Genomic DNA, 13,114 nt, shown 5'->3' on the forward strand with positions numbered 1-13,114 from the left:
TACTATTTACACAACATAATTATTGTATTTTAACTTAGAATCCAATTTGCGTATTTATAATAATTCTGCTTCATAGTGTAGTTATAATAAATAGATTATATTTTAATTTACGAGTTGATGTAATTTAAAAGTTTTGTATATTTTCCTTTTAGTTTGGTTTTTGCGAAAACATCAATAACCCTTTTGAACGCCATCGTGAACCTTGTAGGAATGCTCGAAGGTTGATATTGGGTTGTAGCTGCGCACGTTAGTTGATTGGCGGTCAAAGGGTTGAAAAATTGTTTATGATTATAGAAAATCTTATAGAAAGAGCATACCGTTTTGAGTTGCAACAACTCTGTAAAATATTATTTAAAAAAAAGAAAAGGTACAAATATTGAGCTTACATACGAATATTTTATAAGATCAAGTAGGGTAAGTTAGACATTCTCAAATAAATATACCTACTGATGATCCCTTTAACACATTCAGTGCTGAAAACCCGACTATCGGGTATTTTATGATTTCATTCCCATGCCGGACGACCCGATAGTCGGGATCGTGGTACTACAGATTTATATGACGAAATTGTTGTGGCCTGGCGCGGATGTCTTGTTTGGCTGGGTGGCAATTAATGGTTTAAGCGCGTAATCGGTATCATAATTAATGTATTTTCATTAGGAACAATCTGCTTTCTTTTCACACGAAAGAAAACGGTTTATTCCCATTTGTTCCCGGCGCTATATGTACATTCGCCATCAGATATATCGGAGCAGCCAACGAGCTCACAAATATCTGAACACGCCTCTGTTGTCAAGGCGTTAGAGTGCGTGATCAGATATTTTTGAGCACCTCGGGCGCTGACTGGACTGTACAATTAGGAATGATTTATATGAAAACACATATTCCCATGTGCCCCGCGGGGACAAATGGGAATACAACAAAATACATCGTCAAAAAGATATGCACAGTGCATTTAGACTCGTAAATTGAAGTATGAAGCAAACCATACAAAACGACAGCAATACACATGAAATACTCAAAGTACAATATTATTAAATAATTCATTGTATTTGTATAGGTAAAGATTCATATTGTATAAGATGTGTAAAGTCTTAGAAATTTTTGAGCTTCGAATGTCATCTACAGATGGCGCCGTACGGCTTAATATGCGGTAATCGAAAATGACAGTTTTGCCTGGCCAGTACAGCGCCATCTACTTCTGCTGTCAAACTCGTGGGGTGACTTTTTATTAGACTTTACATCTCTACTACAATAAATATGGGGCATTATCTATGAAAAGGGACCTTATTGTCGATGGCGCTTACACCGCACAGCGTCGCGCGGCATTGTATTTATATCGGAGCATCGTTAATAATGGAGTAACCGCCATCGACAATAAGGTCTCTTTTCATAGATAACGTCACATATATCTTTGGTATAGGTAAGTCGGCTTGATATGGCACTTTTTCAATTAATATTGCATTATAGTTTAGTGATACACTTATTATTAGTTTTATTATTGATTAGTTTTAAGAATAGCGTCTCTTTAAAGCTAAAATATTGTAGTAACATCGGCTAAGGGTGAGCATCCACCAGAGAACCGAGGAGGCATAGCAGTGTTCATATGACCAATGTCCGTTGGTCAAAATATTTAAAAATTAAAATTATAAGACCTAGCTAAATTTTTCCCTTCCGAAATCCCCATATAGCAATTGTCATCGAAATCGTTAGAGCCATTTCCTAGATCCCCGAAATATATAAATTACAAGAATTGCTCGTCGAAGGGGATTTCGTTAAGCTATAGAGAATGGTGAATACGGTATGACTCTTAAAACAGAATTTTGTCATATGGTGCGTTGTATGAAAATACTAAAATAGGTATGCCAAAAGTATCAAGTATTTTAAGTATCACGATTCGATTGATTTTTCTTACGCACCGCTACACTACACTACACTACCTTGCTCAGTGTTGGTGGGTGTTCACCCTTAAGACTGTAAGATTATTAAAACTTGTGCATTAGTGTTACGATTTAGAAATCCCAATAGTGCACTTATAGGCTGAAACGAAGCTTTGATATACACTAGTTATTTAATAACTTAGACAGTATTTAACTATTTATTAATTATAATATTTAAAAGGTTTTGTGCACCATTATTTGTAAGTGCTAAAGTAGATGGTTCAATACAGTGATACTGTATCAATAAGGAATTGTGAAATGGTGAAAAGTTATGCGGGCCAAATCCAGACACTATCTATAATAATGACATTACTATTGACATTATACAGGGTGCCATTTGAGTCGTGATCAGTAATATGTTTTTCTAACTCCATAAACAACGAGCAATTTAATGCCCCTACTCTTACTAAAATCAGACAAGATTTTTTTTATTTTTTTGTTTATTTATTGTCATTTATTTTACTTTTACAGGTGGCAATGTGGTATTTAAACAGCTTTGTAAGATATTTCAAATGAAAAATTAAGTAAATTTTATTTCTAACTGGGACAAATGACAAAATTGATGTCAATGACAGTTCCGATTCAAAGAGGTGATTCAATTTACTAATTTAAATATCTTAATAAGCCGTTGTAATATCCTAAATCCACTTATAAAAGTAAAATAAATGACAAAAAATAAACAAAAAATTAAAAAAAACTTGTCCGATTTTAGTAAGAGTAGGGGCATTAAATTGCTCGTTGTTTATGGAGTTAGAAAAACATATTACTGATCACGACTCAAATGGCACCCTGTATTGTTAAATAACTTGTTAAGATTTTATTTGCCTTCCGCCATGTTGCGGATTTTCAGTGGTACTAATTTATTTTACTGGCAAAGAGACTCTTTGAAAACAGACGTTGAAAATCATCGAATGTCACCGATGTGTATTATATGATCTGTGCCGATGTAAACAAAAAGAAAATATATAGCGGCTCCTCTGATGTTGCTTATGTCCATGGGCGGCGATGACTGCTTCCCATCAGGTGGTTCGCCTGCTCGTTTGCTTCCTATTACATAAAAGAATCGCAATTTTAAAAGATTTTACTACAAAAATGCCAATAAAATTGTCAAAGATGCAAGAAAAAATATTTTGAATACAAATATTTTAATAAAAGGACGAAGAACTAAACAATATTTTGAAGATAGTCATTGACATGACGGGTATTGATTTTTTTTCGACTTTACATGATGTACCTACGCACATTATCGCCGTATGTATGCTGCTTAGTAGCGACAATATCTGAGCCAAATAGAATGTTGTCAGGCGTTAAAAGCATGGAAATTGAAATGAAACGGAGGAATGACAATATTATTCATGTAACTATTACTGATAGTGTCTGAACCGCGTTATAATGATAATTCTAATAAGACAACCAATTTGCATAATTCAATTGTCTACTTAAACGAAGTCAGATTTTTCTTGTTAATTCACTTAATGTATATGGACCAAGATCTATAGTATTAGCGAACATTCATGGATTGTGTAAAATGGTAAGGTAAGATAATTTCGTGCTTCGAGATTAACAGCTTATTTAAATATAGAAGGCGCTCTACGGCTCCATAGGTAGGTGTGGTCGAAGTATTTAGCAGATGGCACCACCATAGCTTGCCCTGTCAATCCCTAGAATTGCGACAATTTTTGAAGTGAAAACTTCTTTAGCGGCGCTGTGCACTTTTTGAGGTGGGGAAAAAATGTTAAACTCGCGACAGGTCACGTAACCGACAGATTGAGAATTCGTAAGACGGACACGTGACCTGATCGAAAAACTGTTACGATGTCATTGAGTTTTCACTTCTGCCGGCACTCCCGGAGTGCAACCCGTTGTTTTTATTTTTTAATATCCTGGATGCCAGCCCTTTAAGCCAAATCTTATAGAAAAAGGAGCAAGCTATGATGGCGCCATTTATGCAAACCTTTGACAGTTGCCAATAACCCATTGGTCTGTTATTTACTATTCAGGATTGCTGATCAAGCTATCTTGGTTTAAACATTAAAATTTTGACGCGCGATTCCCAAATTGATATTGAAGGCATGTAGGTATAAATTAGAGATGCACCGGATATCCGGTTACTATCCGGTATCCGGCCTATCCGGCCGTTATTTTACTATCCGGCCGGATACCGGATAGCGACCTACTATCCGGCCGGATACCGGATAGTAAAATTAACACATTTTGGGGTAAAAAATGGAATCTAAAAAAACAGTCACGGTCACAATGCTAACTACACTGTAAATAGAAATGAATACGTAACCAATGTCACACAATACACTTATTTGTTTACACAAAAATACGCGCGCGCACTTGTAACTATAAACGAACTTACTACGTAATGACATGATAAAACTCGTTACGATCCTAGAAATGTGTCCGCGCGAACGTTCACTACGAAACAGGTCGAAACCTGCACGACGCGCACCTGCAAAACTCAAAATATAGGTATAGTTCCGCCGGCCGAATATCCGGCGGCCGGATACCGGATATTCGGCCAGTGTCCAGGCCGGATATCCGGTATCCGGCCAAACAACTATCCGTTGCATCTCTAGTATAAATAAACTTAACTAAAGCCCTTCTTGTCTGTAGTATCTGTATCAAGTATTTTCTTTTCGTATTTTAATTTTTCGCAAACTAATTAGGGTGATTTGCCAGTAACTGGCCACCGGCCAATAACTGGCCACCTTATACTAAAATGAATTCTGTTTATAGGTGAATAGAATTCATTTTTAGTTTAGGGTGGCCAGTTACTGGCGAATTAGAATTACCCTATATTTACTGAGCTTGGTAATTTGATTAATCCTGTCCTCTTATTTATAATTTAATTGTCATAATAATATTAAGCGTGGATAGTTATCAATGTAATAGATTTATAACCAAAGGTTGAAAGTAACCTATTACACTCGAGATATTTTGACGCTCAAACCAAGAGAAAGCGCCAATAATTCGAGCGTGAAATAGTTATTTGTTTTACAAGGGGGCAAAGTTGCAGTTTAACCCCTCGTGCTAATATTGATACCCGAGCAAGCGAAAGATTCCAAAATTGAACCACGAGCGTAGCGAGTGGTTCGAAAAATGGAATCTTGAGCGTTGCGAGGGTTTCAAAGCATGAGGGTAAAACAAAATTTGCCCCTGAGTGAAACACAACATTTTTGACCACACCAACCCGAAGCAAATATTAAATGTAAAATATCAAACAAAATCAAATTTAAATGAATGTTATTAAATATTTATCATCCAAAATCATCATTTAAAAGTCAATTCTACCAGCAAACATAAGAAAACCACTCAAAATTTGCATTTGATTACTTTGCCTCACATGTGAATTACTGATAGCAAAGTGCAACTTTGCTATCCGTTTTTGAAGTGCAAAGTAAGCCTTTCCGAGCTGGTGTGGTTAAAAGGTTTTTTCTCCCGAGTCAACCCCTCTACTTTTCATTTCGAATATGACAAAAGTAATTTATTACGAGTTTTTGTAAGCTGTACGCAAGAGGTTTTTAGTTAAGTTGTTTACCTACACTAAATGTAACTTAAGGGCAAACTCATGCATTGTTATACTTAGATCTAGAAACCCTAAGCTGCTGGAATAAAAACCATTATGAAATTATTCTTTCGTATTATTTCTATTGCCTCTCAACGTCAACATATTATTTTCTTGTACAGTAATCTGCAGATAGAGGTGACCTACCCCTTGCATAGAATTTTGTATGCAGGGGTGGTGCCTTTTCTCTGCAGCTGACTGTAGGTACGTACTGACACTAACATCTAAAACTTTCAAGAAGGGACCACTTCCCTTCTTCATTTAATATACCCCACCCTCAAGCTTTGAATATTATCAAATTGTGTTTTTTGTTAAAGAAATTATAGCCAGCCTTTTATGAATGTAGTACGATACCTTTGGGTATGGTACTTTACGCACACTAGCGTCCCCTCCCCTCCCTTGACGCACCCCCCCTTTTTGCATGAAATATGTCCCGGTTGACGGTTTTTAGGGTTCCGTACCCAAAGGGTAAAAAACGGGACCCTATTGCTAAGACTTCGCTGTCCGTCCGTCCGTCTGTCACCAGGCTGTATCTCATGAACCGCGATAGCTAGACAGTTGAAATGTTCACAATTTTCACAAATGATGTATCTCTGTTGCCGCTATAACAACAAATACTAAAAATAAAATAAAATAAATATTTAAGGGGGGCTCCCATACAACAAACACGATTTTTTTGCTCTATTTTTTGTTGATGGTGCGGAACCTTCCGTGCGCGAGTCCGACTCGCACTTGGCCAGTTTTATATTTATTTTGTATATAGGTACGTAACGGCTTGTGTTGTTAGTAGGTATCAGGGATGTTGCGAATATCCGCATCCGCAACCGCGGAACTTCCGCATTATTTTCAACATCCGCATCCGCATAAGATCGATGCGGATTTAATGCGGATGCGGATGTGGAACAGGTCGGTACAGGAACGTCTTAGAATCGGCGTAAGTGCTAGACTGCTAGGTAATTTAGTCATTAGCCAAAAAAACCTATTAGAAATTAGCAGTCAAGCGTGAGTGGGACTTAATGTACGGAGCCCTCGGAACGCGAGTCCGACTCGCACTTGGCCGGTTTTTTGAAATAAAAATTACTTAAATGTAATATTTGACGTTTTTAGGGTTCCGTAGCCAAATGGCAAAAAACGGAACCCTTATAGATTCGTCATGTCTGTCTGTCTGTCTGTCTGTCTGTCTGTCCGTCTGTCCGTCTGTCTGTCCGTCCGTATGTCACAGCCACTTTTCTCCGAAACTATAAGAACTATACTGTTGAAACTTGGTAAGTAGATGTATTCTGTGAACCGCATTAAGATTTTCACACAAAAATAGAAAAAAAAACAATAAATTTTTGGGGTTCCCCATACTTCGAACTGAAACTCAAAATTTTTTTTTTCATCAAACCCATACGTGTGGGGTATCGATGGATAGGTCTTCAAAAATGATATTGAGGTTTCTAATATCATTTTTTTCTAAACTGAATAGTTTGCGCGAGAGACACTTCCAAAGTGGTAAAATGTGTGTCCCCCCCCCCGTAACTTCTAAAATAAGAGAATGATAAAACTAAAAAAAATATATGATGTACCATGTAAACTTCCACCGAAAATTGGTTTGAACGAGATCTAGTAAGTAGTTTTTTTTTATACGTCATAAATCGCCTAAATACGGAACCCTTCATGGGCGAGTCCGACTCGCACTTGGCCGCTTTTTTTTATGTACCTATCTTGACATCCGCATCTGCCTTTAAAAATCCGCATCCGCGGCTACTGTGGCCAAAATCGAGAAAAAAACTGTCCAAAACACTGACTTAATATAAAAGAAATAGACACACAAAGCAGAACAAAAACGTCAAGAAATGTGGATCTCAATGACGTTTCGCACCATTTGCATTGATGATAAAAACGCTTACGTAAATTTTGAGTCAAGATAAATGTTTCGTACAGAAAAGAGCTTAATGTCGTAAGCATTAAGTGTCAAATTTGCAAACATAAGTACCAACACTGTTAAAAAATTTAGTCCGATGGCACTAAACGTAACGTATTTACGTCAAACAACGTCAAACGAGAATAATGAACGAATGGAGTCACTTTGGTACACTTTAATATGTATTACTGTACAGGAAAATATTAAAATTGAAGTAATAAATAAAACAAATTTAATTTAATCGGGAGCTCAAATAAAATTAAATCTTGGTTCAAATTCAAACAAATTAAATTTTTAATTCGTAAGTATACGTCTTTAAATACTAATTTCCTTGAAATAAATTCTACTTATTAAATAACTGTGTATTTAAGATCTACATTTACTCATAGCACGGGTGCACGGGGACATTTAGATACTGATTGGATTTTTTTTATAAAGTCTACCTATACTTTATAAAAAAAAAATCCTGTGGTTGTCACTGTGTTCCGACAGGTTTAGCATTTACAGTTAGTCGATATAAGCCCTTATTGGTGGTGTATATGTCGGAAACAGGGAAATGGGCCAAACACACATGTGCCGTTTTGCCTTGTTTAAAACTGCATCACCCCTATCTCTTGCTATAATTAAATAGCAGTCCACTTTGCACGTCGCATAGGTTTTCTTGGAAATCTTCAATTTAAATATAATATTATTTCTTATGAATTCCATATAAAAATATAAAAAAATATTGACCTCACATCGACTCAATAGAATTTTGTTCCTTGACATCCCTTCTTTGGTACTAACAAATTAATTTATTCAAAACCATAAAATTACCACCAGATTACATAAATTATGTAATGCTATCCAAAGAACTAACCGAAAGAAATACATTCCATCCTTTTTCCTTGTTTTATCATTGTTATTTTTACATATTTTAACGGCACATTTCGTAATTGTTGACAACTTCACATTTGAGCCTTTCAAACAAGACTAAACGAAAAAGTAATGCATGATCTGTTTTGACATCACTTTTGTGGGGCCATTTTTGGCGGCTGATTGGGTATCCAGTTCTTTATACTATATCAATGGTCCAAAATTGTAATTTAACTAAGAGCAAGTACCAGGGCCTCATGAGTTACAAGAAGGTGTCGCTGACCAACCGGCCGTGGGGCGCGGGGCGCGGTGGCCTGGTCGTATCTTAGCTGTATACTTTTGGTTTGTTTACCTACATATATGTCCTATATGATTCCACTTGTTTAAAGTATTATTTTTGTTGAATGAAAAATATTTGTTAAATTTACAATTTTTTTTCAAAGTTGGTCGTAGAAAAAGTATTGTATGCAACGTTGTTTAACTGAGTCAAAAAATACTCGTGGCGTCTTTAATAACAATTTTCGGCTTCGCCTCAAATTGTTACTCACGCCACTCGCCTTTTTTGACCCCTCTTAAACAACGGTTGCATAAAATACTATTAAAATAGGGTTAAAAATAGGCAGAAGTGAAATCCTTGCCCAGCTCAAACCCAAGTGCGTCGGCAGCTGATAGAATAGAATAAAAATTATTTATTGTTTACCGTGTATAATAAGGTGGAATACAATGTTAATACAAATACAGTCACAACGGGCAACCCATATCGAGTATACAATAGGTATTATATTTGCTGAGTACTTAACTAATAATTTAACTAAAACTACACACTTATTTGTTAACATGCTAATTGGTCTGATGGGCAAGGGAGAAGGGCGAAAGAATGGAAATTTTCATTTTAGAAATAGAAAATTTCCTATTCGAAAATATGTTCCCAATCTTTTTTAATTAAGGGTTTGTTAGTATAATAACTAGCCAAGTCAAATCCTGAACTTTAAGTACATCCTAAGTGAAATAGGACTTGGCATGTTGGCACCCGTACTTGACTTAGCCGCTTTTTTATTCTTTTTCACCACACCAGCTCGGAAAGGCTTACTTTGCACTTCAAAAACTGATAGCATAGTTGCAATTTATTCACATGTGAGGTGAGGCAAAAGTAATCAAATGCAATTTCGAGTTGTTTTCTTATGTTTTCTGGTAGAATTGACTTTTAAATGATGATTTTGGATGATAAATATTCAATAACATTAATTTGGATTTAATTTTGTTTGATATTTTACATTTAATATTTGCTTCGGGTTGGTGTGGTGAAAATTTTTGTGTTCACTCGGGGGCAAATTTTGTTTAACCCTCGTGCTTTGAAACCCTCGCAACGCTCAAGATTCCATTTTTTCGAACCACTCGCTACGCTCGTGGTTCAATTTTGGAATCTTTCGCTTGCTCGGGTATCAATATTAGCACGAGCGGTTAAACTACAACTTTACCCCTTGTAATGGCTCCTCTACACGATGGGCCAGCGCCGGCCACTTCAAGGGACGCAGCATGCGGTAGAATGAGATAGCAATATCACTTGCTCCCTCTAACGCATACCTAAATGCGTCCCTTGGAGTGGCCGGCGCTGGCCCACCGTGTAGAGGCGCCATAAAATTAATAACTATTGCCGGCGAAGTCAACAACGACGCATATATTCTTAATTTATATTGAACTTGACTCTCATTTCACATTTAGGTATATTTTCAGGTCAAATATTATTTAAATAGAAAGACGCCAGTTTATGCGTGCTTCTTAGACCTGTCTAGGGCTTTTGACCTGGTTTCCTACAATATCCTATGGAAAAAACTAGAAGCCATTAAACTACCTAATGAGAACATACAAATTCTGAGGAAATCAGGTCAGGGTCAGGTATGGAAATCAGGTCAATAGTGTTAGATGGTCAGGTACTTTATCGGACCCGTATCGGTTGGAGTGTGGAGTGAGACAGGGGGGGTTGACCTCGCCCACACTTTTTAACCTTTACATAAATGAGCTTCTCGAGACGCTCGGCAAAACTCATATCGGCTGCCATATCGACACAGTTTGCCTGAATAATTTGAGTTATGCCGACGATATGGTTTTGTTGAGCGCATCGGCTTGTGGTTTGCGAAAACTTTTAAGTACAAGTGAGACCTACGCCATCCAACATGGGCTAAAATACAATGTAGGTAAAACACAATACATGGTGTTTGAACCCACTGGTTATCGGATACCTAAGGTACCTCCCATCAACCTAAACGGTAGTTCACTAGAAAGGGTGAGGACCTTTAAATATTTAGGCCATGTTGTCACCTCAGATTTAAAAGACAACATGGATATCGAGCGTGAACGGAGAGCCCTGTCGGTGAGGGCAAACATGATTGCGCGTAAGTTTGCGCGCTGTACTAGGGAGGTGAAATATTAACTCTCTTTAGAGCATATTGCACTTCCCTTTATACGTGCAGCTTATGGACATACTACACGCAGCGGGCCTATGGGGCTCTCCGGGTCCAATATAACAACGCGTTCCGGGTCCTGGTGGGGCTGCCCCGCTTCTGTAGCGCATCAGGGATGTTTGCTGAAGCACGCATAGATTGCTTTTATACGACTATGCGTAAGCGATGCACATCCCTGGTGCGCCGGGTGCGGGCCAGCCCCAGCAACCCTATCCTGCGTTTGATAGCCGAGAGGTTTGACTGCCCATATATGAGGCACTGTGATAACATGCATGTTTCTAGAAGTACTTATTATGTCTAAACGCTACTTAGTAATGTTGTACTTCTAGAAACATTATTTTATTTAATCAACTTTTAATTATATTTTTAACTATTATTCTGTATATATAGTGATAAGTGTAAACACTAAAATAGCTATAAGTACATACTAACAATATCTATGAGTCTGTAAAAGTTACTCGAAATAAATGATTATTATTCTCTTTATTTATTTCAACTCTTAGACTAGGTTATTTTATAATATGGATATAAAAATAAAAGATGAAAATAAATGATTATTATTATTATTTGTATCTCCGTTATAAAACTCTCGGGTCTTTCGAGCCCGGTCATTTATAAGGCGTGCGTGGGGATATAGATCCAACACGTAGAGGCCATTTGGAGAGATTTGATGTCATGTAGAACGCCTGCTGGAACCCATTCACGGGTACATCAATAGATACCCATGAACCGGTTTCAGCAGGCATTGGAAGCTATTGTAGAGAATATGGACAGAGTACTGGTCTATGTTTTAAGTTTGGGTGGAAAAAAGACTGGGCTATTGCTAAGAGTTCCGGACACCTGCCATAACATTGTGTTATACAGTGTTATCGAGGCAGGCGGTGACTCGCCACTCGCTAGATGGGCACCTGATGCGCCATCGTACAGACGGCCAGGCGCAACACCGGCGTGAGCGGCTCAGGGGTGTCGAGAGGTGTGCTGCGCTTTCTCCGAAGTTACTCGCGGCGTTATGCCCTTTAACACTTCCACCCCTGGAGCATATAGCTCTAACGACTCCTCTCTGGACGGCCAATTAAGGCAAGCCAGAGCCGAGAGTCCTGCGGGTCCCCTTGGGGTCCACTCCGACCGACGAAGACACGCCGGAGACGGAGACCCTGTACGACTCTCTGGAGCACTCGGGTCCGTGGGGTCGTTACTCCCCAACAGCTCGCCACAAGCTGCCCTGCGGGCTTATTATTATTATTATTATATTTTTGACGGATGGGACCTATCTGTATTGTCAAATGTTTATCAATATTTGAGCAATGATTAGTTTGTTAGATATTCTTATATCTAGTTGTGAACTATGAACCATACTTAAAGCTAACTGCGGGCGTTTCTCACAAAAACAGACCAGAGGGCGGAGGGGGCCTAGCCAAGATGCCCAAGATGACAATCGTACAAAGCCAAATGCCAAACGAAAAGTAAAAATATATCAGAATGACAGAAGCTACGAAAAGTCACCTGACTATTTCCATACCTTATCTATTTAAGTTTCAATTAGCGTTTTCCATCGACTATTGTCATCTTGGCTAGGCCCTGTGCTAAAAGAGAACTCAAAGTTTTTCTTCCGTTCTCAACACTTTCTTTTCATACAATTTTATTTTTAACCGACTTCAAAATATCGAAGGTAGTGTTTCGTAGGCATTTTATCTTAGATTCTTAGATCCTACGCTAACCGCCGGTTAAATATTCGCCCGTATTGGATTTACAGTTTATACACACTGTATGTATCGATGTAAACTTTTAAAAAAAATTTTGCTCTAAAGTAAATTCATTTAAAAAAAATTTTAAGTCTATTCAGTTTGCGAGTAAAGCAAAAATAAGTTACGAGAAAGCATGAGTAAGTATTGAATAATTTTACGGTTTAGACTCACTTGTTTTAAGTAAGTAGATCAGGTAACCGGCGTTTACATTTACCTAACTCGTATTAGAACAACTTTATTATTTTCAGAAAATAATAAGCATTCCTCAGGAAGATGTGCATATACCTACTTGAAAAAATTCGACCCATGTCGTTATGGCCCGGTGGCCGAATGGAAACAGGCACCTACCGCGATAGCAGCGGATGCTGGTTCGATTCCAACCTGGAGCACTGGAGGCTTGGGTCACTTTTTCTTAGTATATGACAATTATTTCAGTTTATAATTTACCTAACTTTTAATATCAAGGATAAGCGTGGTTTTAGATTCACCCAAGCAACCCTAGATGACCTAGATCGACCTCTAATGTTTACAATGCACGTGATTATGTTACAATGTAACATTATTAATTTACTCCCAGAACACACAATTAGTTGACGGTGCACGGTGTATTTGGCAGACTCTTTTATAGGTAC

Source organism: Cydia amplana, chromosome 8 (assembly GCF_948474715.1).
Source record: "Cydia amplana chromosome 8, ilCydAmpl1.1, whole genome shotgun sequence".
Classification (NCBI taxonomy): domain Eukaryota; kingdom Metazoa; phylum Arthropoda; class Insecta; order Lepidoptera; family Tortricidae; genus Cydia; species Cydia amplana.